At 43.6% G+C, this 26,098-nt stretch overlaps 1 protein-coding gene across 33 annotated transcripts in view; it reads left to right on the top strand.

Moving 5' to 3' along the window:
* Positions 1-1,173: 1,173 nt before the first annotated feature.
* Positions 1,174-26,098, top strand: part of BBX (BBX high mobility group box domain containing) — a 146,665-nt gene continuing 121,740 nt past the window's right edge. For 5 of the 33 annotated variants that reach the window (XM_071757755.1, XM_071757731.1, XM_071757725.1 and 2 more), the window contains exons 1-2: positions 3,800-3,956; positions 5,505-5,577. The gene's annotated coding sequence lies outside the window, so the exon portion shown is untranslated. Of the gene's footprint in view, positions 1,506-1,930; positions 2,070-2,573; positions 2,668-2,751; positions 2,772-3,194; positions 3,214-3,799; positions 3,957-5,504; positions 5,578-19,013; positions 19,103-26,098 lie in introns of those variants that run through there. The other 28 variants (XM_071757780.1, XM_071757746.1, XM_071757706.1 and 25 more) reach the window with 22 other exon arrangements.

Below are 26,098 nucleotides of genomic sequence, written 5' to 3'. Positions count from 1 at the left end.
CTGCAAAGCACTTCACTATATAAAAATGATGGGGGGCAATTTCTATGTATAAATTAGGCTAACCTTTTCAAATGTGGCTAATGAAATTCGTGTGCCTTCACTTGCTACTGTCCCAACCTGAAACACCTGACATGCACCTTATAGTAGATGGTCAGCTCTGCCTTCTTAGCACTGAAAATGGGAAAAAAAAATGTGAAGTGCATTAATTACAGAATATGTTTGTCCTTATATTTGTATATTATTCAGGCACTGACTAACCTAACCTTGCTTACAAGAAGCAAGATGGTGGTGCACTTAGAATCCTCTCCTCACATTTCAACAAAATGTGCAGGGTAGTTTAAAATTACTTATCAGAAACATGGATATACTTTATTTTTCTAAAATCAGCTTTTACTTTACCCCACCATTTTATTCAGACATAAGAAATACTATTTCACAATTATTTAACATAATTCTGCTGTAAAGAAAAACCGGGGTAAAAAATGAGACAAGTAAGCAAGCAGATGCTGAAATCAGCCACACCACGGTGGAAAATACCTCAGGACAGTGAACATACAGAATGAACTCTGCAACATCCTTGAAGTGCTGGGTACGTAAAGCTGTTAGGAAGCACAAGCATTGGTTTTCTATTGCAAGACAGTGACTGCACTTCAGTTTCCATTGCTATTATTTCTTTTTTTTAATACGCCAACTGCTGACTGGAAGTCGGAGTCCTACCTGGAGACAGTACCACCCCAAAAATAGTGCTTCCTACCTAAGAACAAAACGCCAGGTGCTTTCTGCATAAAAGACATAATAAACGCGTTGTAGAAGTTCAAGCCCTCGGGAACATTAATACGTCGGGTCAGTGTAAACAGTATGCTTTCGCGTTGTTTGACTCCTGCAGGAGAGAGCTTTTCCAAAAAAATAAAAAGTTAGACTACGTTTCCACAGGACTTTTCCAACACCCGTCAGCACAATCGTCACACAGTCTCCCAAAAGTTGCTGGCCTCACGCTGTCGCTTTGTCCCTGTGAGCCTGCGACTGACACAAATTCACAGATAAATTTCACATGGATGTGGCTGGCAGCGTATGTTAGGCGCAGGGCAGAGACCCGGGCAGGGCAGGACAGCAGGGCCGGCGTGGACGCCAGCACTGAACTTCGCTAGTTCTGCCCAGCAAGCACCCGCTGTCTGTATGGGAAGCTGATGCGGAGACTGCCGTGCTGCCTGCCGATACCGGGCCGGTGAGGGCCTCTCCGCCACGTTTGGGCGAGGATTATTGAGGCAACCGGCACCACCCGCTGCTCCGCCGCATCCCCGTGCAGCGCCGCTGCCTGAAACCCTCCGGCCAGGTCAAGGGGCGGCGGCCGGCCTCGGCCCGTCTGCCCGGCTTCCCCCGGGCCTCGGGGACGGCTTCCCGTGTTTACTCCCCGAGCGGGGGCTGTGCGGATGCACTGCTGCCTCCCTCAACTTCTCCGCTCGCCGCGTTGTGGCCTCTGAATGGAACCCGCCCAACATCACTGAGTAAGTTACCGGGGGACTGCGCGGGAGCCGGCGGGGGCTGGGGCCGAGCGGGACCGGGCCGGGCCGTGTCCGCCGCCCGCACCCCGCCGCGGCCGTTACCCCGCGGCGCTGCCCAGGGCAGGCGTAGTTTAACTCTCGCAGCCCTCCCCGGGCGGCCGGCGGACAGCGGCTGCCGGCGCTGTGGCCGGCACGGCTCCGCACTCCCCTCGGTGCCGAGGGCCGGTGGCCCCCGCTACCTGCCCCGCTCCGCCACCGGCTCCTCAAAACACTGCGAAGAGCGGCGCGACGATCTTTGTGTGAGTGTGTGGGGAGTGTGTGCGCCAGCGGCTCCCTCGCGGGCCGCGGGTGTAACGGCGCCGCTGAATGGTCGGCGAGCCCGTCCCTCAGCGTGCCGGCCAATGGCGGGCCGCCTTATATCCCGGGGAGTGTTGTGGCTCTGCCCGGGTTGCATGGCTCTGTGTGGAGCCGCGTTCCGCGGGCGCCGAGGCGGAGGGGCTCCGCTGCGCGCCGCGCCTCGCTCCGGCCCAGCGGCGCCCTGCCCGCACCCCCGCCGGCCCCACCGAGGTGAGTGCGCGTCGCTCGCCGCCCCTCGCCGGGCGGCAGGGAGACGGGCGGAGACGGGGAGCGTCAGGCAGGGAGAGGGGTGCCCTCGCCCCACACTTTCCCTGCTGAGCCCCTGCGGCGGGGCAGCCCGCCACCCTCCCCCCCTCCTGCCCCTCGCCTCCTTCCCGCGGCGCTGGCGGTCGGGACGGAGGCGAGGAGCTTCCCCTGCCCTGCGCGGTGGCTGCCGTGGCTCGCAGTCACTTTTCCTCCCTCTCGTCAGCCCTGCTTCGCTTGAAAGTTTGGGCAGGGGAAGACGGGTGGGTTGGTGCCACCGGCCCTCTGCCCGGCCGGGAGGGCAGGGGTAACCGGGGGTGTTTTACCGGAGCGGGGGAGCAAGATGAATTGCAATCCAGCGCAGTGCATTAAAAACAAAAACAAAACAAAAACCCAGTGGAAGAAGGCGGCAGGGGTAGGCCAGCCAGTGCCAGGCTGCGTTTGAAACCAGGCACCTCTCGCCGCCAGAGAGAGAGAGAGGCAAGAGCAGCGGCGGCCGCGGCGGAGGGAGGAAGGGGAAGGAGGGCGAGGAGGAGGAGGAGGGATGGCCATCGGCCGCCTCTCGGTGTGTGCCTCCGGGGGGACTTGACAGGGAAATCGCGGCAGGCAGAAACGAAACTTCATCTCGAGGGGCGGCGAGGCGAGGCGCGGAGGAGAGTGCGCGGATCGGTATCGGCTGCCGCCGGCCTGGGGGGGCTCCGCGCCGCCGGGTGAAAGGGGAGCGGGGCGGGGGGTCGGGGGGATATAAAATCTGAGGGGGCGAGGGAGCCGATCCGGCCGCCGCATGGGGCTGGGGGGAGAGGTGGGGGCGGGAGGAAAAACGCCGGCGCCGACCCCGACCCCGACAACAACAGCGGCCGGGCTCGGCCGGAGAGTTGGGTTGTGCGTTTTCCGGTAGTCATCGGCGATGCGCCCGGGGCGGCGGCGGCAGCGGCGGCCCCGGTGGGCAACGAGGGAGGGGGCGGGGACGGGCGGCCCTGCCGGGGTTTCGCGTGGATGTGGGATTATGTTGTGTCAATAAGTTTAAGGTGGAGAGGGAGAAAGGGAGGCGGGCGGGGGCCGGGGGGCAGGCGACGACAGGCCTCGGCCGCGCGAAGTGCTATTTCTGAAGGTAAGTTGTGACATTGGGTGGTCGCGATGACAGAAAACTTGGCGGGGGGCGCCCCGGGGAGAGGGCGGCCGCCTCAGGGGGGGGCTCTGTCCGCCGCCGGGAGCCGGATGGGTGCTCGGCTGTTATTTGCTGCTGCGAGATCGGGTCGCTGGTAAATTACAGAAAGCAGCTCTCCTCCTCCTCCTCTTCCTCCTCCCCCCCCCAGCCCCCCCTCCCGCCAGCCGCTTTGCTCTTCCTCCTCTCGGGTTTATTTGCAATGTATGAAACTTGCATGGCTATGAGGAGAGCCGATCCAGTGTAGGTTTGCGAGGAGGAGGAGGAGGAGGACGGGGACGGGGAAGGGAGGGTTAGAGGCACGGGAAGGCAGGCAATCGCGTTAATCCCGGGCGCCGCACGGCAGCAGGTTTGCGTTAGGAATATCGGTGGCAGCCCGCGCCGCTGAATAAGGAAGGTAAAACGAAGCGATGCGAGAGCCGCCGAGGCGACATGTACGGCGGCGGGGCGAGAGGCACCGGCAGGCGGCTGCCCGCCCCCTCCCTCTCTCCCTCCCTCCCTCCCTGCTTGCCTGCCTGCCTGCCTGCCTGCCTCCTCCCTCCCTCCCCGCCGGGGCGGGGAAGGACCGTGCCCGGGTCTCCCCCGCTCGCCGCCAGCCCAGCCGGGGGGCCGCGGGGCTTTAACCGTGTGCGGGGCGGATTCGGCACTTTTTCCGGGGGAAGCCCACGGTTAAAAGTTTTTTTCCGGAGGTGAGTGTGTGCGGTGAGGCCGGGGCGCCGCCAGGCCGGCGGTGGTCACTCGGGCCTGGGGCGCCGAAACCATTGCCCGTCCTGCTGGTGACACGTCCAAGTCCCGCAGCCTGGCGGGGCGACGGAGGGGCCCGGCCCGGCCGCCGGGGCAGGGACAGGGTGCCGGTCTCCATGTGTCTCTCCCGGCGGCGGTGGCACCTCCTCCCCGGTGGCAGCGGCGGCGGCGGCAGCAGCGGGATCATCGCCCGGGCCCGCGGGGAGGAGGAGGGGAGCAGCAGGGAGGTGTTTGCTGCCAGCCTGCTTCGCCAGATCCCGCCGGGGAGGGCAGCTGGGAGGGCCGGGGAGCCCCCCGCGCCCCCTCCCCGCGCCGCCGCCCCTTCCCTGCCCGCCCGCCCCCAAAGGTGTTGTGCAGACTTTTCCCCCGGGAGGGTGAGATTTATGCGCTGCATTATTGCTCCTCTCCTCCCCCCTCGAAGCAAGATGGACTCTCTTCTCTCTCTCTCTCTCTCACTCACTCTCTCTCTCTCGCTCTCTCTTTCTCTCTCTCCCCCTCTCTCCGTGTCTTGTCAGCCTTCAAGATCGACATTTTGTAACTAAGATGCAAACTTGATGGTGACCGGGGGCGGGGGGGGTGGAGAGGGAGGGGGCGCGGTTGGGGGGGAGACGGAAAAACCTTGGGTCACGGCGGTCTTTCTCCATATTTAATACCTTTTCTTTCCACCCCACCCCGGAGCCCGGATTCCGGTGGCCCTACACTTTGCACGGGCGGGGGCGGGCGGCGGCTGCAGGCGCCGCTCCCCCCGCAGCTACCGGGGGTCTCTCCGGTTTCCCCGCGGGCTGCAGTGGTGGAGGGGCCGGCTGGACGGTCGCAGGACTCCGGGCGGCTCGGTTGGGCTCTGCCGAGGCGGGGGGTGATGGTGGTGGTGGAACGGGCATTTACCTGCAAGTGTTACATACAGCCTTCCGTCCGTTTCTCGGTCGGTCTTGTCTTGTTTGTCTGTCTTCCCCGAGTGGATCTCGTACCTGCAGTCTGGTCGGCTTATTCTTGCTGTTAATTTTGCGTTGTTTGGCTTACCCACGCGCGGGGATTGATCGCTCACTTGTGTAAGTTCCCCGGGGTTATTGTTATGTATGCCTCCTTGCAGATGGTGGTCAACTTTCTGCCTTTTATTTTGATGATGTCTGCGTGTCCATGTAAATAATTACTCGATGCATCCCTGTATGTAGGTATAGGGCTCCGTGTGTGGTGCACATAAACATCCATCCTTCTGTACGAGAGACATAGAGGAAAAATAACCCACCCTGCTGATGCACACTGATCATTTGCTCCATTTGCCCAGTCCTAATGCCCTTTAAAGACACGGTGCATCTTTTGTTTGCTCCTTGCCGTTTCCTGTGACCGTCATCTTGTTCTAATGACAACTTACCCTGGGGTGGGAGAGAGGGGGAAACAAGTTCCAAGTTTTGGGATCTCTCTTGCTGGCGTTGTGGTGAGTTTAATATTGTAAAATCATGGTGTGCTGATGGTGTGCCTTTGATACTTTATAGGTCACTGTCACATGACAAAGGGTTTGAGACAGCTTCATCTTCGCCTGTCTGTGATTTCCTTTTGCATTACTGGGTAAGTATGTAAACTGTACACTTGGAAAAAGAACTCGGTTGTTGTTGATAAGATAGAGCTCCTCGTGCTGCCACTTCTTACATGGAAGATGCTTGTTCAGGTTTTAGCACCTCAGAAAACATGTCTTCTCTGGGTGCTCATAGCAACTGCTAGATTACAAAGTTTGTATGTAGGAATATGTCTGAATAACCTGAGAACTGAAAGGATATGCATATTTTCATTCTTGTTAATTTTTTTTCTTAAACCTTTTTTATGGAGATAATCAGTTGATTGACTTACAGCAGAAGTTTTAACTAAAGTAATGTTAGATTATGTAAAGTGCATTGCACAGGTCAAAAACTTAAGAATGTACAGTCCTTTTAAAATTCAGCAGTGGGAATAATATGAAAATATAAGCAGAACAGGTAATTGGAAATCTCTGGACATCAAGAATGAGTGAGAAGTTTAGCAGAACTGTAATATTATTGCAACAGGAGTTGGTTCAGTTTTAATACATTAACTGAGAGCTAATTAGAATTCTGTCCATGGTCTTTCCATGTTACTTTTTTTTTCTTTTGGCACTGAGTAATGCAGATACCTATAAGTTTGAAAGATGAATCTTGGTGTCTAATTCACTAATATTCCTATTTTTTTAATCTGTATGTTGGGAAAAGTTTTGACACCTTTGGAAGAGTTTGGAATCGTTTAAGCTGTAGTAGAAGCTGTGGTTTAACGAAGAAGTTCTAATTTTGTAGGGTTACATTAATAGATGACATAAAGTGAGTGGTACTTGAGGCACTTTTCCTACAATTGCCTGTAGTGGCACTGAACTGCATATGGCCCAGAATGGGCAAGTGGGAAGTAGGTTGTTTTTTTTTTTATGGTAGTATTGTATACATAATTAAAAACAAGGCAAGACATGTATTTGGGATGAACTTAATACTCATAAATGCAAGTGACTATTAACATACTCTTGACCTTTTCTAGACATTTTATAGCAGACACAGGATAAGTGATGGTCCTGAACATGCTAGCTTGAAGACGGCTGTTAGGAGCAGCTGGTCTAGTGTCATACTCTGAGCACAAAACTAGTCTTGAGGCTGGATAACCGCTGCTGGGAGATGGTTCAAAAGGATGATTCTGCCTTTCTCCAGTCCCTGTAGAGTTACGCACGAATTTCAGTTTTTTGGATTTTGTGAGCAGGGAGATTGGTGTGTTTAGGTCTGAGAGCATAAACAGCAAATTACATTACTGAAATTCTTTGTGACAGACTAGTTCCATAGAAGAATATTGCTTTCAGTTTTATAATATTGCTGACAAGGATTATGTTCTGTGTAGAGTAATTGGTGCAACAGGTTTTGCAAAGTAAAAACGCACGGGGAAATTAAAAAACTGGCAGATAGGCTTCAAACTGTTGTTCAGAGGTGAAGACAAATGCGCTGATTTCTAAACTTAATTTTCTGTGTTTTCAGGTAAGAGTCAGATTAGAGTGCTCTAAGTGCCAAGGACATTTTCTTTCTTTGAAGTAATAGTAAAATATATTGAACAACACTAACTTAGGGGCCTTGGTTCAGCTAGTATCTTCAGTTGTTACCTGGTTTTAGTTTTATGTGATGAAGTCTTCTGGATGCATGGAAGTTTGATCCTAGAACTGAAAGGGCTATCATCATCTGACAAATTCAAGAGTGGGGAGTGAACCTTGATTTTGTGTATAGTGCTAAGTGCAGGTGTTACCTGATGCTCAACTAGCATCTAACTACAATGAAGAGTAGGGTACCTTTTTAAAGAAAAAGGCATAAAAGAAGCTTGAGGAAGCAGAGAAATTGTTTTCCTCATCCCTTAAAAAGGGTATAAAAATAATAGGCTTAGTGAAAGGGAAGATAGAGATTTCATTAGATTTTTCTATGACTAGAAACTTCCATTTACTTTAGGGAGCTTTTATTTTGGTAAAAGCAAAAATTTTTTTCATTATTCAGTTCTCAGTGAAGTAACCATTCATGAATGGAGCTCAGTAATTCAGTTGTGATGTACAAGTGAGACACTTGGGTTCTGGTCTTGGTTAGCAAGTGCTGAATGCAGTGCTGGTGTGTCACAAGCTAAAAGGGGGTGAGCTGCTTAGCAAGAGGCATCGTAAATTCTTCAAAAATTGTCCCGTGGTCTGAAAGCTTTGTTGCATAGTGCTGTCCCTCTTGGCATAGCAACTGATAAACCATTTAAAGCAGACCCATAATTTAGCAGAAACATGACTGTTTGCTGTGTTGAGGTAAACTCGGAATATTTAAGTGGCTTGCCCTTGATGCTTTTCAGTTTTCTGGGGTTGCTTGCCATAAGCTCATTGCCTGCAGATTTCAGCAGGTTTATTTAGAAGAGGAGTGTAGGAATAATGGTGAGAGGAATTCGTCCATGTTTGTTTTCCCATTCAGAGAAGAAAACCTTTCTCTTTCGTAGCTGTTGTGTGAATAATTAAAGATACTAAATGTCAGATTTCCACACACACTATCAGAGGTAATCGTGCAGTTATTATAGATAGCATGTTTTGTTTTCATACAAAATTATTGTAATACACTTAGCTTGTAAATTAGTGGTTCCATAGGTTAAGATCCTGTAAGCATGTGACTGTCTTCGGGCAGGTGAAAAGTCTTGTTAAATTCAGTGATATGATTGCTCACACTCAGAGCTTAAAGTTATTCCAGGTTGCTGGCTCTTGTGTTCTATGGACTGAGGATGCGCAAGGTCTCTGAAGCTCAGTCACCATGGTGTTAGGTAGGGCAGCCTTCTGGCATAGATCTTGTAGCAGAGTGGTAAGAAGAAGGAAGTTTTCACCAAGCCAGCTGGGGAGATTTACACTTCTGCAGCGTGTAGTGGTGGGGAAGGTGCAGGTAAGGTAGGGAGGGACCTGCGGTGTGCAAGGCTCTGCTGTATTGTGAAAGTTGTCAGTGCACCTGCAGTGTAATCTGGGTACCACATGGCAGGTGTAAGTGTTCAGGCCTCCCTCTTTATCTGGAGGTGGCTCTTGGGTAGAGAAAGGTGCTATAAATTACAATTGGAACCAGAATAATACTGTGATACTCCTTTCTGAGTTTGCCACTGGTTGCCCCTGTGATCTCTGGCAAGTGATGTAGTGAAAACCAGAGGTCAGTTTCCAAAGTCTGAACCTAAGTCAGACTTTCTGTGTCCTGCCATGGGGATAGTCCACTGCAGCTGCTGGTAGCCCACTGGCAGCTTCCAGGGACATAGTCTTGGAAGCACAGCCGTATGTTCCTTTGCCACCTGCCAATGGAGAGTAACGATATTACCTGTATCATTAAGTCATATGGTGTCCATACACTGGGACAGTTTTCCTGAGTTAATTAAGGATGTTTTTTTTTTAAGTGGTATGGATAGTGTTACACTTCACTGTAACCTTAATATGTTTTCTTTCTTACTTAGGAGTGTATCAGGCAGAATTGAAATAATAGTCATATGTGTTTCAAACTATTCTTGAGAAGAAACAGGAAAAAGTCTGACTTCTGTAGAATTAACTTTCTGTTCTGCTCTCTGTTCTTGAGGTGTCATTGTCAGAAGATTTTTCATTCTGTTTTATCTCAAAGGAGGACTTGCTTCCTTTTTATTTGTATTTTTAAGATCAGTAAAAATACAGTGTTTCTGTCTGAGAGCATTGTGGTGGGCTTGGTTCTAGTGATGTGTGAATTTCAAGGAAAACTCACACAGCTGTCACGTTTCTTAACAGTTTCAGAAGGGGCAAGACCAGAGCCAGTATATAAGGGTTACTCTAATTCAAAGAGTGGCTTGATGGGCTGCAGTTAGATTGCATTGCTTGGGGAAAAAAACAGCAAACAACAAGCATATTATTCTCTCAATAATAATGATATTATTAATAATTGGCAGTTGTAGGCTTTGCCTGATTTATGTGCTTACGTTCTACCTGGTGAAGTACATAAACCATTCTGTAATCAAAACAAGGAAAAGTAATTTTTTACCCCAGCTTTACACGTCTGAAATGCAAAGCAGTGAAGGACCATAGGCTTGCCTGCAGTCACTTAGCAGGTTAGCATCAGTAGCAAATGAAATAAAATCCACATCTGACTCCTTAGTTTGTTGTCCTTTCCCTTGTTGTGTGCTGCTGCTCTGAAGCTTTCCTGTTGAATGTCTTTCTTGACATGTGAGTAGTCTCACTGAATTCTGTGCCAGGTGGACATCTTTTGCTAACACTCCACTTCCATTCATAATGCTGCTTTAATTTTTAAATATACACCCTCCTTCAGAATAGTGTAAAGTTACTGACTTTCATTTTGGCTATATTTATGGGCAGGAGAGGCTAAACTATGAGGAGAGCTTAAGAGTTTTTGTCACTAAACATTGTATGTAAGCTGCTGTGTACATTACACTATTTATTATATTACACTACTTTTTTAATATTGACTTCCTTGTATTTATGAACTAAGATACTGGTTCTCATAGCAAAGTTTGTAAGCTATGCATTCATATGAAATAGTTACTTATTTACGATTAAATTATTTTTCATGTAATCTAATGCAGAATAACAAGTGATTTTCTTATGAAACATGGAATTGACAGAAACAACTACTTTGGCACTCTGGCAGCATTGTTATAGATCGGGTAACTTACTGATTTGAACTTTCATTTCTAAACATGCTGAACATATTTCATCCTGTTAGATTTTCAGATTTGCTGATTACTAGTGTTCTGTTACGGTTAATATGAGTTGGCTTTGATTTTAAAATAGAAGCTGTATTGAAGGAAGAAAGCATACTTAATGTCTGTATGTAGACTTAACTGTAGTATTCTTACGATAGCAGCATTTTATTATTTTTAATATTTATAAATCCAGTTACATAAAAGATGCATCAACAAAGAGGAAGAGCATGGTTTTGACACTTTCCAGTGTTCGTGCCTTTTCCTTTATAGCACACAAGTGCATAATGTGATAGCAAGTCCTTATGAGCACGGACAATTCAGCATGTGAAAATAAACTAGCTTCAGGCACATCTGAGTACAAAGAAAGCTAGTACAACAAAATTTTGATTTTTAGCAAGAGGAAAGGAAGTTAACAGGATTTCATGAGACTGTACTAAGAAAATCAGTTGCTTAGGAAGCATGGAATTTTTATTGTCAGAAATCTTCCATGTGGGTGTTTTGATATAAGATTTTTATAAAACGTAGCAATTGCTGAAAATAAGAAACAGCATTTTATTGACCCTTCATGTTAAAGAGAGCCTTATTCAGCAAAGATAAAAATAATTCTGTGGACTTGCACAACATGGGATCTGTGGAACTCAATTCTAATGGAGGTTTCCTTGACAAGACGCTTAACAAATCCTGTCTACACCTTCCCTTGCTGAGGGGAAGTGGGAAGATGAGCCTTCCCTCTGCCTATTTGTTTTTGGTTTTTTTTTTCTTCTTTTTTTTTCTTAAATTATTTTTGGTTTCTCAAATGTAATACATACGTAGTAAGTTGTTGGGGAGTGTGCTTTGAGACATTGTAAATCCACATTTAACTGCATGCCCATCTGGGGCTACTCTCCTCTTACAGGGTGTAGTAACAGGAAGATTTCTGCCATCCAGGCTCTCAAAAGGGGTTTCATCCTGCTCTTCTGAAACCCAGAGTTCCTGGTGGTGGGCAGGGTGCAGATCTTAAAGGCTTGCTCCTTGGTACTGATCTGTGGCAGCATTCAAGTGAGGAAGGCTTAAGCCTGGTCCTGGTCCTCTGATGGACTGTGTCATGGACTGGTCATGGCACCAGGCTGCTGACTGTGCCAGGCAGTACTTTAGTTGGCTTGACTGCTTTGAACCCATACCTTTCAGTTCTTTCCCCTGTATACTTTTTTGTACCAGCTATTTAAGGACTTTTAGACATGCATCTTCTCAAAAGTTGTTGGTCTTTCTCTTCTTGGGTGATTTTTTTGATTGATTGTTTTTGTTTTTCACTTGTACCCATGTCCTACACAATCAGGACTTACCGAGGGATGGGAATGGGTAAGGCATGTCACATGGTAATAGTTAGGATTATGTCTCTTGCTGTAGAAAAGTAAGTCTTCACTTCTCAGCCTGTGTGTTCTTTTATGAAGCCAGTAATCCTGGGGGTTTGTTTATGGATGTGAAAGAATTTGTCAAAGCAGTGTTTAAGAGAACAACATCCTGAGAGATTTGGAGATGAAGCTGGATATAGAAAACATTGGGAGAGAATGAAAGGAGTGAGAGAGAACTTGAATCTTAATCTTATTTCAACCTCTCCAGTGTGAAGTAACTCCATGAAAGTCAATGAAACCGAAGCTTTCTAATGTTCTGCATTAAAATCTGTCCATGAAACTTCTGGAGAAGTTGTTCTTCTTTGCAAGGTCGTTCTTGTGGTTGGCTGTGTTTTGTTTGCTTTCCAGAAGTGTCTTTGAGCCATATCTTGCTTACAGTGATCTACAGTTAGCAGCATCATTTGGATTTTAATTTTTTTATTGCTTTTTTTTTCTTATGGGGTGAAGTATAGGAACATCAATGTATCTTGTCCTAACTGAAGGACTCAATCCTAACTCGAGCCTGCAGCTGCAGCTGTGCCATTGGATTCCAGAACAAAAAGACAAAACCATCATCACTGCATCAGCAGTGTGCCTCCCTTTGCAGATCCACTGCCTTGAAGTTGCTGGTGGCCTGTAATTCCTCGGGAAAGCTGCAGATTTCACATTATTCTTAATTATTGATGTGCAGATAGTCCTTCCAGGGTCATGAGGGTTGTACTTGGTGATCAGTGCACAAGCTTGTAGGCAGTCCTTGGCCTGATAATGAGCAATGCAGGAAGGGCTAGGAGTAGAGACATAGCTGAAATACAAGGATTTCTCATAAATGAGAAGAGAGTGAAAGAGCACGAAGTACACAAATGCCAGTTGATAGATTATATGTCTTTTGGCATGCATGCCATTTTGTTTGCTTCCCAGGTTGGCTATCTGGCTAGGCAAAGAAAGCATTTGGATATATTGCAAATCAATGGCTGGAGATGATAGATTTGGGAAGGAGTAGCATTATTAAGTCCGCTTTATTGATAAGTCTGGCTTCAGATGTTCTTTCTCTTTGCAAAATGTTTCTTCATACCTAGATATTATGTTGAGTATTGTAAACTTCCTGCCTGGCTCGGTTCTGATCAGTGAGTGCTCTGTGCCACAAACTTGTGAGTTTCAGGGTTTAGCTCTTGTTTGAATATGTCAAATATTTTTTCTTATTTAAGTAGTGTCGTTATTTGTATTTCTTTCCTGTGATTTGTTTGAGATACTCTTTCAGACATTGTGTTAAACATCAGTCATCAAGTGCTCATAATATATTTTGAAACAAGTACCTGAAATTGCAGTATGATCCAGCACTGATTATAGAGCTATGGAATATGAATTAATAAGAAAATAAAAATAGCCTCATTAATTTCCAGCTGCTTTTGAAGAAACAGAGGTGTTTGTAAGGGGAAATTTGGTGTCTGCAAAATGAAGAATGACAAAACTGATAGCAAATATATGCTAGTAACTAATATATAGCAAGTAACTATTCACAATTTACTTTTGTTTTATTAATTGGGAATGGGTTCCAGTGCTGAAAGTGTAAGCAGAAGCTCAAGTGCCATACTTTGAAAAGTATTGAATTCAATAAAGAGCACAAGTGTCATAACTAGAGCAAGGGGAGGAAGTTCTTAATTTTATTTCTTAGTATAGAAAACCTTTAAGGGAAGTAACTTATGGACAGCTAAAATAACAGTTGGTTGAATGTGTGCATTTCCCATTAACATGAGAGAAAATCGCCTGTGTGTGTCTGAGGGGAAAATTATCTTTTAAGTGTTTTCATTGGTAGTAAATCAGTATTTTCTTTGCATGTGCTTGCTGCTTCTCATCTGTCTCACCTCAGCACTATGTATCAAAGCAGCAGAAGGTGAATACAGTCGATGTTTAAAAGTGACCCAGGCAAAATGTTACACTAGGGGGACCTTCACCACAGTGTAGACCATCAGCTTTTTTGGAGGAAGCAGTTAAAGGGATCTGGATGCTCCGTTGCAGGTTTTGAAACTTTGGAGGTTACTCAGGGTTGGCCTCTCATTCAGGTGGGAGCTCCAACCAGAGCTTTGGGCCTGCATGCCTGCAAAGTCTTCCTGGTTTTTAATCGGCAAAGGAGACTCCTGCCCTCCTGAGAGGTGTGCCTAAAGAAAGCAGATTATTTGTTTATATAGTGAAGTGGATTCTCGAGGATGCCCCTCTCGAGCTTTCTGTTTCACTGCACCATGTGGCCATAGGGCCAAAGTGAGTGAGAGGATGCTGGAGTGTGTGTGGGGAGGCACCTGAAAAAACTGGCCAGATACTGTGTTTTGTCTAAGAATGGTCCTGCTGCTTTCTGTGCCACGGGTGCTCTAGTTTCTTATGTGCAGCCTTACTTTCCTGGATGAACCCGCAGGGCTGCATTTGAAGTTTACTGTTATTCCTCACTTACAGAGACAGAAAGGGAGAAATCAAAACGGGAGGTGAGGCATTCATCACAGACATCTCTGCAATCAGTCCCAGGAGAGAAGGGCACAGTGCGGGTCTCCCAGTGAGGACAGTATGTGTTCTTATTCAAGGATCCTAGAGAAAAAAAAAATCTTAGTGAGTGGGGGATGGTGTTTTGTGGAGCGCTAACAGGCTTTGCAGAGATTGAGCAGGGCTGAAGGAGAGAGTGGGGGCAGGCACAGTGGAACCAGGGTGTTTTTTACACCTCATATTCCTGGCCCTCGTGAGCCCCTCTGTATGTGTGCTTACGTGTCCAGTGCCTTGACATTCTAGTTATACCTATTGAACTGATTTAAATTATGATTTTGGTCAACAAACACTTGGTTTTAATTGGTGCTCGTAATCTCACTTTACTTTGGTATTCTTGTATTTGTTTTCTCAGAGGCAATCTCTATTGGTAGATGACCGTTAAAACATGTTGCTAAATATAGCCTTTACACTAAATTTGGCACTACTTTTTCGTTCAGAGGATGCACTGTGTGCCTGCACACTTTCTAAGTGATTACATGGCTTAACGTTGTTTTATTTAGACGACAACTGTTAGGAAGTTTTGATTTAGGACATGACAAATTATGCTTATTGAAGTTATGGCCTCTAAAAATGTCCTATTTAATAAAACTACACTCATGCATGAACACACGTGTGCACACAGGCTAATGCAAACAGAGTTTGCACTTAAATTGTAAGTAAAGTATTATCCCCAATAAGGTAACCAATTGCAACCTTTGAGAACTAGTAGAACTCAAACATTCATAAAATCATAGAATGTCAGGTCCTCAAGGAAGGGACCTCAAGGATCATCTGGTCCATCCTTCTAATATTATTGTTTAGATGATATGTCCCAGCATCCTGTTGAGCTGAGACTTAAAGCTTTCCAAAGTGGGGGAGTCCACCACTTCCCCTGGGAGACCATTCCAATGTCTGACTGACCTCACAGTGAAAAGTTTTCCTCTTGTATTCAAACAGAATCTCCTCAAAGGAGAAACTTAGGCCCAGTGCTCCTTGTCTGTGTGACAAGACAAGTTCTCTGCTTTGTGTTTTCAGATGAGGAAAACAAGTGATCTTGCTTTTTCAGTTCCCAGTTAGTTTTATCAGCTTTACACCAAACACCACTAAGTGGATTGTGAAGCAAAGACATTTTCTCTGCAAATGCAGTAGAAGAAGTTAATACTTGCAGGTAACTCAGTTTTAAACCTAATGCGTGTTCTTTGGTCTTTCAGTGAAGATTTACCTGTTCAGTATTTGAACTTTGCTTACAGTTTTTACCGCAAATGTCTAAATAATATTGTGGTAGAATTAAGCATTTGTTTGCCATAATTTCAATGTAAAATAGATATTACTTATTAAAATACACTTAGCACATCTGATACACATCTGATGGACATTTGAGTCTAATTTCTTGGTTCAGAAAGGATTAATTTGTATCTGTTTCTGTTAAGTTGAATATATTTTCTTAGATGACTTCACTATCCATTACCCAGGGTTTCTGCTTGTAATAATGGATGCCTTGGGCAGTATTTTCTGCCATTAAGGAATGCAGAGTAGTTCACTAGGTGACACTGTCACCATATTAACCTCCTTTTTGTGGGTCCTAGACCCCTCTGTAGCTTTTAGCAAATACAGATCAACAGAAACCCACCTGTTTACACAGTTAGGTACTTAATGTAAAAAAACAAACAAAAAAAAGTTATTGTTTTTAAATTGCTATTGCAAGCTTTCCTCAAGATTATGTGATGTGTGACTTCAGTGGTTGAGAGGGAACTTTATAACTTCCAGGAATGAATCTGGCACCACTGTTTTCCAGAAACCAAAAAGTGAAACCAAGTTGGTTACTTAGTGCTGAATGTAATACTGGAGTATTAGGTGAAGTAAGAGTAAAGAAAAAAGAAGCTAAAAAAATGGTAACTATGTCGTATCAAATCTGTGGGCTAATGTGGGTAAAGAATTCTAACCTCCACCCTACCAAAATATTAATAGCATCTGGGCACAGTCAGAGAGCTTGATAAAATGTATTGACTCTGCAGCTCCACAGAGTTTTTCTGCAGCTGGGGAACCATGTAGCAGTATCTGTGACTATTAAGGAATGCAGAGTTAGACCACAGGTAGTAGAAGGGTTATGCTCAAAAATGTAGAGTGCCTGAGGCCTGGTGGCACAGTTACACAAACTACTCATATATTGCAAATTTGTGACCACGTGCCCTGAAGGAGGAGTTGCACACTTCAAGAAGTGTTTTTATGGACTTCTTTTCCTAGTGCAAACATAGGATCTGTGATCCTGTCTTGGTCTTGTTTTTCATACTCTTTCATATCAATGGATATTCGAAGTCTCAACAGTCATTGTGGTCTTATATAACTAAATATAAAAAGATAAGAAGCTAAATAGAAATCAGAAGAAAATTGAAGCAAAGGTCAAAACTCTATTACAGGTCACAAATGTTTGTAAATTGAAATGGGAGATTTACTGAGTATTACCTCTTTTTTTTCTTGAGAGCAAGCCAAAGTAAGGTGAATTGCTTATCCTGGAAGGGTTGTCGTTTTCATTTTCACATACATCTGGTACAAGATCAGTCCACAAATAAAGTAGCTGCATATTTAAGCAAATTTTCTGATGGAAACTATTTCTGAAGCATTCATGTTTTATGAAGCTGCCCTAAAACAATTAGTTCTTGTTTAGCAGAAGTGTTTAAATGGAATGCTTTACTAATGTGGCTGATGCTTTAGTTACTGCATTTTGATAAGACTGAATTGTTCAAACTTGTTCCCTCCCCCCCCTTAAGTTGGGTGACATGTTGAGGCTTTCTTCCCATTCAGAAAAAAAGTATTTGAGCCTTCTAGGGAGAAGTGTTGTCTTTGAGAGTGTTCTATTTGAGATGTCTTGTAAGCTTGTTACTGAAGTATGTGTTCAGAAGCGTTTTCCTGCTAGGTCACATTGTAATAGGCTACTGGTCAGCCTAAAAATTTGTGTAGAAAATTCAGGTTTGTCTGAATTTGGAGTTGGTGTGAGCTTGTGCATTTCCACTGTGGCTGCTGAACCAAATTTGGTTGTGCTAATCACTGGGATGGGGGCAAAACCAGCTAGGAGCAGTGCGTATTTAAAATACTGCTGGAACTACATCAATAAACCCTTCCTTTTGTTTGTTTATCTGCTGGTGGTTGTTGTTGGGTTTGGATTTTTTAATTTGTGGGTGAGGAGGTTCAGTCCCCATCACCACAGTTCAAGCCCTCTCCTTTTCCCCATTACTTTGGAGAATTAGTCAGATAGATCAAGATAGTGATATAATCCCACCAGCAGTCCATATTTACTTAACAGGCCATTTTGTATTCGGGAACTTGCAGAAAATCCTAGCTTCACAACCAGTGCCTGAGCGCTCCCAAGCAGGTATAAGGTATGCTGCAATATAGGGGAATATAATTTGCAGAATATCATATGTATTATTCACTGTCTGCAGAACACATTCTGTCACCTTCCCACATACTTCTACCTCTGCAACTCCAAAAGGGCAGGGGCAGATACCCGTATGTGAAATTCCCCCACTTGCCATCCAAAAAGGAGCTGTGCTGTTACCCTGAAGCTGTGCCCCAGTAGGTCTTGTCACTGTCATACTGAGTTCAGTGAGAACTTTGCTATTGACTTTGGTGGAAAAATATTCTGACATAGGAGAAAACCTTCATGAAGCTCTTTAAAGATTCTTTGAGGATCATTTATACTTAGCTGGCATAATGGCATTGATGATTATTGGTGTGAATATTATTGTTGTACAAATGCGGGTGAAAATATGAGCATAGATTCAGTAACCTTATAACAACTTTTTCAGCTACAGGGACCAAAAAAAAAAAGCAGTAAAATCCCTTTCAGTCACCTCTCTGTAAGTTCACTCCTTTGTTCTTTGAGGTGTGCTGGTACAATAACTGGTGTAGAAGTGAAGCACACGCACACAAAAAAATCCCTTCCTTGGATATAAACTAGTATCTTGGTGCTGTAATATTTATTCTGATTGTGTTACAGTGTAGCTGAAACAAGGCATATTCTAAGGTAGGCAAATTTATATAGTAATGCATAAATTATACTCTGATGGTGCTAGGAGCGAAGAAGAATGATCTTGGAGTGAGTTTCTAGTAAAATGTGTCCCAGACACTGAATGAACATCTTGAAGTATGACCTGAGGCATACACAATGCTGTATCAAGCACAATTTACTATTTAAGATGAAGTACATGCAGAAGGATGGGTGAAAATACACTCCAACTCTGCACTTGCATTTAAGCAAACAAATTAAAGGTTAGTGCTTCCTTTTAGGATTCTGGCAAAGGTTGCAAATTGTGCTAGATGGAACAGGGGAAAAAAAACCAGACACTGACTGGTGCTGCAGTTTTTACCAATAACTTGCTTCATGGTTTCAATAAGCTTGCTTCCTCTTTCTTTTTCTATCTGTTTCTGCATTTACAAATTTATGGATGGTGATGGCTTCTTCTTTTGTAAAGTGTTGTACAATCTCTGGAAGAAAAATCAGTACTGAGTAGCAGGGCAGAAAGTTGAGTTGTCCAGATTTTTTCAGAATTTTTTTTTTTTGAGGTTTATTACCATGGGTTAACTCCATCATAGGATAAAATAGCAATTGCATTGATTGTGGTGGTGGTACGATACTTAGCGAAAATTTTACTCCAAGTCTTAGTTTTATTTAGTATTTGTGAAGGTCTAGAAAATACACCTGGTTCTTTTTCCAGAGAGGTGGATTTCGTGTTGACCTTTAACATTTTATCCTACCAAAGAGTCAAAACAAGTCACTTTCTAAACAGGTATATAAACAGTCTTTAAGGGTGTGTACTGTAGAACACAAATGTGTTGCTATTTATGTGTTAACATTTTTTGTTAAACAGCACATTATTAGAGTATAATAACACTTTGCTCTTCTATTGTGTACTTTTACAGGCATCAACTAACTACATTTTACAAACATTTCAGAACCAGTGTTACCACCCCCGTTTTGCAGATTGCAGAGTAGACCCAGGGATGTTCAGGTAAGACCAGATGGCTGGTGGCACAGCCAAATTCAGAACTCCTGAACTTGCTGTAAGTTTCTATGTCACTGTTAAATTTGTTACACCAGCTACTTTTTTTGTTGTGGACCTGGTGTTTCATTCTTCCAACCCAGAGTTTCTTCTTAACTCAGTGCTGTGCTAATATTCCCTGTGTTTTTCCTGTGTCTCTGAAAGTGACTTTTGGAAGGATGCATAAGCATGTTCTGTTTGTGTTCTGAGATGTGTGAAGGTGACAGAAACATATTTATGCTGGTTCCGGGCATGAGCTAAAATATCCTACTGCAAGAAGGCCTTTCAAGAGTCTTCAGCTGAGCTCTCTATCCTGAGCTTCTTGCTCTAAAGTGGTCTGGAGGGAAGCTGGCGTTGCAGCAGTGTGGCACTTCATAGTTCAGATCCCAGTACCTGGAGTTTCTTAGTAGATCAATAACAAGGAGGCCTAGTAACTGTCTCCTAAAGCAGACAAGACTGAGAATCCATGGATCTTGTGCCTTCCTTTCTTAGACTAGTGATGTTCAGAGCTGTGAACCTCTGTGCTGTCCTAAAGTTTTAAGTGTGTTTCTCTTTCTCAGTTGGCACACAGTACTGAGCATGTGAGCACTCTGTTTCAAATAAATTTCTTGATACCTTGTTCATGTGATTTCAAGTCCAACCATCTGTGTGCTATACTGTGAAATAGAATTATAAAAAGGCAAGAAGATAAATAGTAAAAATCAGTAGTTACCAAGTGGCTTACTTCTTGGTCTACAGTGCAAGCCAGCACTATCAGCTTTTTAAGTGCTGTCCTTTTCTTAATGCTGCCAAATGTGCAACTTTTGGGCTGAGTTTTTCCTGTGTTGGGTTTATCTTTCAGACAGGGGCCTTGTAGGGATTTCATCTGAGGGAGATGGTAAAGAATTACTACCTAAAAAAATTAATTTCAAGAAAAGAAATGCTTTAAAAAAACCTAAAAAATTCCAACCAAGCAAAAAATGGGGAAACAGCCTGTAGATCTTAAGGAACTCATCCTGAAGAATGCTCATCCTTTTTGCCATCCAGATAATTGATTAACGTTTTTTGTTAAAAAAAAAAAATTTTTGTAAAAAACAATTTTTTAAGAATTGTTTTTCAGTTGTGAAGAGGACAAAGATTTTATATACTTGATTATTTTAGGGTCTATTCCTGCAATGCTTCTGCTGTAGTAGTCTGCCCGAGCTATTGCCATTGCAGGATTGAAGCCTTACATGCAGTTAATCTTACAGGGGCCTGGTCATGCTCCAAGGTATTTTGGTGCAGATCCTTGGGCACGTGTATGTTTTGGGTAGGCTGTTGTGGCTTGGCATCAATGAAAAAATAGGTGAAGATGAATCAGATTGTGGATTCTGGCTCTGAAAAAGAGGCTCCTCTTGAAAATCTGGTAAGACTTGATACATACAGAAATTTTTATATTCTGTAACCTGAGTGATTTTTAGAGGTGTTTCTCAAGAAATTGAGACAATTAGATTCAGAATTTTTCTTTTTTCTCCTCAAAATATGAGGCTGAAGAGTTGACACTAGAATGAGCTCAATAAGGATATTTACAGAATTAAAACAGAATGGGTAAGCAGTCCAATAGTGTTTTGTCCAGTTACTATGAATGAATATGAATAATTTTATGTAGCTTCTTGGGAAGTCCCCTAAGCAAAAGTTGGCAAAAGTCAATAATGGTGGGTTGGTTTTTGGGGGTTTTTTTGCAGTATAATAAATACTCCAAGAAAAAGGTAAAACAAATCTTACACTGACAGCTGAAAAGTAGTGTTTCAGTGGGACCAGGCTGGTGCCATGCTGTGATGCTTTCTTATCCTGGACCAGATGCTTCTGGTTCATCAGAGAACTCACAACTTTGCTTGAAGTTCATGCTGGTCAGATTTCACTGTGTGTGTTCAGAATGCTGCGGACAACAGGGGGAACTGAAAATCATCAGGCACTTTTTCAGCCTGCAACTGCTAAGGAGTGCTGTTATTATCAGGTCCAATGCAGTTACACTCTCCAAGAAAAGGCCTCCTCATCAGGATGTAAGAAGTGTGGCTATGGTGCCGCTGGTTTCAAATTATTTTGAGGAATGATGTAGTAGCTGAACTCCCTGGTACTGCAGTTTGACTGCTGTGAGGATGTAGACAATCAGAAAGTTATCTCTGGGATTTTCTCGCTGCATTGGTTATACTGCTGAATATAAAACTACTGTAGAAATAATATGGGAATAAGAGGTTATGTCAGGATATTGCTCACTTGCATCACAGTGGAATTTCATGTAGAGTCCTAATATTTTCCTCATATGGTGTTGCTGAGACTTGCAGGGGGTGTTAGATCTGATATCCATTCCTGTGCCCTAGAGCATGCTCTTTATTTTTGCTGTATCCAAGGACTGAAGATGGCTCTTTAATACATGTTTGCAGTTATTGTGAGACTGGCTTGATGTCATGGTTCTCCAGAGCAGGGAAAAGACTGAACCAAATAGTTCATAAGAAGAGCATACCTGTGTTTCAAATACTCAGAGTGAGGAAAGAGTGTAGTGGTACCTGGGCTGTCCTTGCAAGGTAGGTGTTTGCTGTATCTAGGGCTGGTAGGGCATGTCCTGTGGTTCTGATGCCCTGATCATCTGGATTGAGGATGCTTCTTGTAGAGCTGTCTTTCTGAGTTTCCTGTGGTGGAGATTGAGATGGGTAAAGACAACTGTGAGGAACATTTTGGTGTCTTCCAAACAGTCAGCACACAGATACAGCTCAGTCTGGGAGGGATTGTTAGTACTAGGGCTGAGGTGTGCTTAGAGGCTGTTGTGGACATCTCTGAACCTTAGCTTCTAAGTTAACGTTATGGCTACTAGGACTGAAGGAGTATATAGGGAAGGGTAGTGTAAGGGGGAAGAGAAAAAACATGGTGGCTGTCAGAGACAGCCCCACTTGTGAATTTACATGGGAGGCTTGTGAGATGATAAAACCTATTATTCAAACAAAATTTCTTCCATCAAGTGTGCCACGCCAATTAGTTGCCTAATATTTTGTCACTGTTTCACTCTGGCAAAATATGTTCTGCTTATGAATGAAAGAGGACATTCCTGCAGTATTTTTGACTGTGGATTTGTATTGTTCTTGAGTTTATTCGTGAGCTACTAAGCCTTTTGCTAGAGATTATTTGCTTGTAATGTCGGGAAGAGCTGCTCCAGTTTTGATTCTCACAGTTAGCATCAAGAATACAGCATGGTAGATCTTCACTGGGTTCAGTGAAGTCATTGCAAGACGATGATGATGATGAGGGAAGGTAAAATATTCCTCAGAGCTCAAGGAAGTTACTGGATGGCAATTGATGATGAGGGAAGGAGCTCTCCCTAACTGTTCCTGCTCCTCTGTGCATCTGTAACAAATCACTTAGCTCTGGGAACAGAAAGGAGCAGGTTCATGGCAGCTGTTGATCGGGTTCATGGAGTAGCACCATCTGCACTCCTCTGTGCTTTTTCCTTCTTGAGATCTGGAGCAGCAGAGGTTTTGCTTAAATTAAAAAAAAAAAAGAACCATATCTCTTCTCTATTGTTTGCAGCTGCTGTTGTCTTACACACTTCCATAAAGTAGGTGTGAGGAGTTACCCATTTTAGGGGCAGTACACAACATGGAAGACAGGAAGGCGGAGCTCCATGGACTGTATCGAAAAACATCTTCCATTCCAATTCGAGTATTCTTCTTTGGAAAATTTCTCTCATTAAGTTGGTCATGTAGGATAGGAGTGGAGAGGGATGAGGAGAGGAAGAACATTAAATATGAAGTCAAATTGCAGTCAAAAAAATAATCACATGGAATCAGATTTTTTTTTGAGAACTGGACGTGTGTTATCACCATATTAAAAGTTGAACACATGCATAATTACTAAGATGGAGGTTATTATATTGTTTCGAATTAGCACCTGACTGTAAAGATTTTCAGCCTAATTTCTTATTATTTCTATGTGGAATCTATTTCAAATATGTGAAATTTACTGTGACAAGTATTTGATCATAGTGTTATTTTAAACTTAGATGCATCTGCTTCCAAAAGTTAAAATTCTTGACAGATACTTAAATATTTAAAACACCCTCCATAAAATTACTAACTCCAGCAGTTCAACTATATAAACAGTGCTAGGAATAATGAACCCGAAAATACTCAAAATGGCATACCCTCTCCATAAATATTTCTCTCTTATTTTAACATTCACCATGGTGAAACATGACAAAAGTAACTCCTTAGCGTTTGTTTTAACTGACTAGCTTGCTGCTGGAACAAGCTTTAAGGGAAATCCATGGAGTCCCACAAGGTGGCAGGAGCTAACTGTTCTATAGTAGAGCCGTGGTCTGAGGTGTAAAGTAAAGGTAATAAATCGATTTTGCTACTTGCATCCATTCATATCATGAACAAGTTAGACCAAAATTTCAAAAATTTGGCTCGTTTAGGTGTGTAGTCGACTTCTGAATAATTTGAGTAAACGAACAAGCTGCTATTCTCAAGGATCTTTGAAAGACAGAATTCAAGCATTCTTTCTTTGTCAACAAAAAGGACCTTTCTATTCACTTGGTGAATTTCGTTGTAATGTGCATCATCACTGTGAATAGAGAGCAGGGATGAAGCCACGTAGGATCATGCTGGCATACAAGGTTCATAGTTTAACACACTGGCAGTGAGCATCTTTAACTTGCAAACTCACCTTAACATTGTGGGAATGCAGATCATGAGGTGCAGCACAGCAGCCAGGGACTGTGGACTGTGGAAGAAAAGGCATTCTTTGCTGCTTCAGTGAAGCCACAGAGATGTTTTTCTTTGGCAACTGAAAAATCAAAGCATCATTTAAAAAGTATCCAAGGTCAAGAATTATGGGAAGTAATCAGAATAGCTCATTCTAACTAGTGAGATTGTGTTTGCTAGTATGCAGAGCATAAGGCTGAAATTTAGTACATTCTTTTCCCAGTGTTCCAGTCTTTCTTTAGGGTGCTGGAGTTCTTGTTTCACCTTTTCTTGCTTTTGTTTCCACTTGCCTGGTGATGGTCAGTGCTCTCCCAAAATATACTGTGATCAGGATGTAAAGCACTGCAAATGAACAAGTGGGGGGAGGGGCAAGGTTAATCAACTGTGTCTCATCAAAGACATGATGTAGTTACCTGCTTATGCTTGCTTAACCTTGCACTTTGTGTTCTAAGTCTCTTACTTTTGTAAAATCTCCCTGGCCTGCCTTAGAAAAAAAATGTGGACTTGAGGGTTTGAGTTGGTAGAGGCAATGCTGAACAAAATAATAGTAAAATGAAGTGATTGGCCACAGAGTGTTGGCTTTGAGACTAGTTAATGTCTTGATTTGTGTTAAGAGATCTTATCTTAAATCAGTAGATGTCTATTTTTATATTTTGAATGATAGTACAGATCTGTACATGGACAAGGTGTATCTTGGAATTTGGACAAGCCTGTTTCTGTGGACAGGCAGTGCAGTTCATTAGGACTAAGGTGAACTTGAGAATAAGTAACTTTCTTAACTAGTAGACAGATACTGGGAGTAAAAATAATTCAAGTCGTAGGAAATTTCAGTTTCTCCTGTCCCACTCAGCATCAGCTCCTTGTCATTATGCTGTAGAAAAAGAATCCATGCATTTCTGATGGGCGTATCTGGAATAGACATAGGAGGTGAATTGTGAAAATTCCTTCATGCCTGTATATGAAAATGATGTTTCTTTGTCTAGCAACGATGGAAACAACTTAACATGTAAAGTAATTCCATAGTGACTTACAAACCTGTTGCACTAGTGTGCATTGTCCAGTATGACGCCTGAACCCCATTTTATCAACAAGGGTGGGAGGAGAGAATGTAGAAATGAGGCTGTTTTCAGCAGCTGTCATAAGGAAGTAGCAAATACCATTGTCTTGCCAAAATATGGGAGCTTAGAAACATTTCTTTTTATCCCCATGTTTGCAGGAATGCATGAAATTTAGGAAAATCTTTAGTTTTAGGGCAGACCTAAATGTTTTTTTCTGAATGCAATCAGATGATACTTAGAATTTCAAAGTGAAAATTTTGTGATTTCCAATGGTTACACCTTTCACTTGCCTCTGATTTTAAAAGAATTTTAGTTCTTATGTAAACATCCTCCTAAAATAATGATGAAAAAAGTAAGTAAGTAAGGATTCAGCATTTGATGAACACTCTACTGAAATCTGTTCTGTGCAGTTGGAGAGGTGCATGATGTATGCATTTGTGTACCAGTAGGATTGGACTATCAATATTTGAATTCCTATCAGCTGTGAGCTATTAATCAGTTAGTGTGTACTGAAGCAAACTTAGCTCTATTTGTCATTACTTACATTCAAAATTTTCAGTCATGCAAATGAAATAGATGCTTTGTTCCTATTGCAACTCAGAGGCAACAAGTCACTTATGTTGAGTTGTAATACTCAAACCCCACATACCTGTACATCCGTATGACAGAAGAAATAGTTTTTAAAGTTTAAGATAGAAGCTCATATATTGCCAAGGTGTCTGTGTTTAGCAGTTATTTAAGGGTAGTCCCTGTACTTCACAAACATATGGACCTTTATGTGGCTTGTGGAGAGTTACCTACCACTGCACATTTGAAATAGTATAGCAAGGTAGAATTTGGTTCTTGAGTTTCCTTATGCACAAAAGATCAGTGGTCTTGGTAATACTAGGGGTAGAAAAAGTAGTGCAAGTAGCTTGCTTAAATTCAACCACAGAATCAATACAGAAGGCAGCTTCAGAGTGTATATTGACATAGGCCTTTTTTGGCAGAGTGGTAGCTTTACAGTAGGATAGTGCATGCTGGGTGGTGTTGGTGACATACCTACTTTGTGGTGTACTTAAACTTGTTACAGTGAACTGGGAGGCTTAGCAAAGATTATTGAATAGCTTGGCAATTGATAACAGGTGCTGTATACCTCCAAATCAATCACAGTATTACTAGAGCAAATAGAGGTGAATAGGACTACACAGGCC

Source organism: Heliangelus exortis, chromosome 1 (genome assembly GCF_036169615.1).
Source record: "Heliangelus exortis chromosome 1, bHelExo1.hap1, whole genome shotgun sequence".
NCBI classification, from domain to species: Eukaryota; Metazoa; Chordata; class Aves; order Apodiformes; family Trochilidae; genus Heliangelus; species Heliangelus exortis.
Note: the sequence above shows the minus strand (reverse complement) of the source record. Positions and strands in the feature narration are given on the sequence as shown.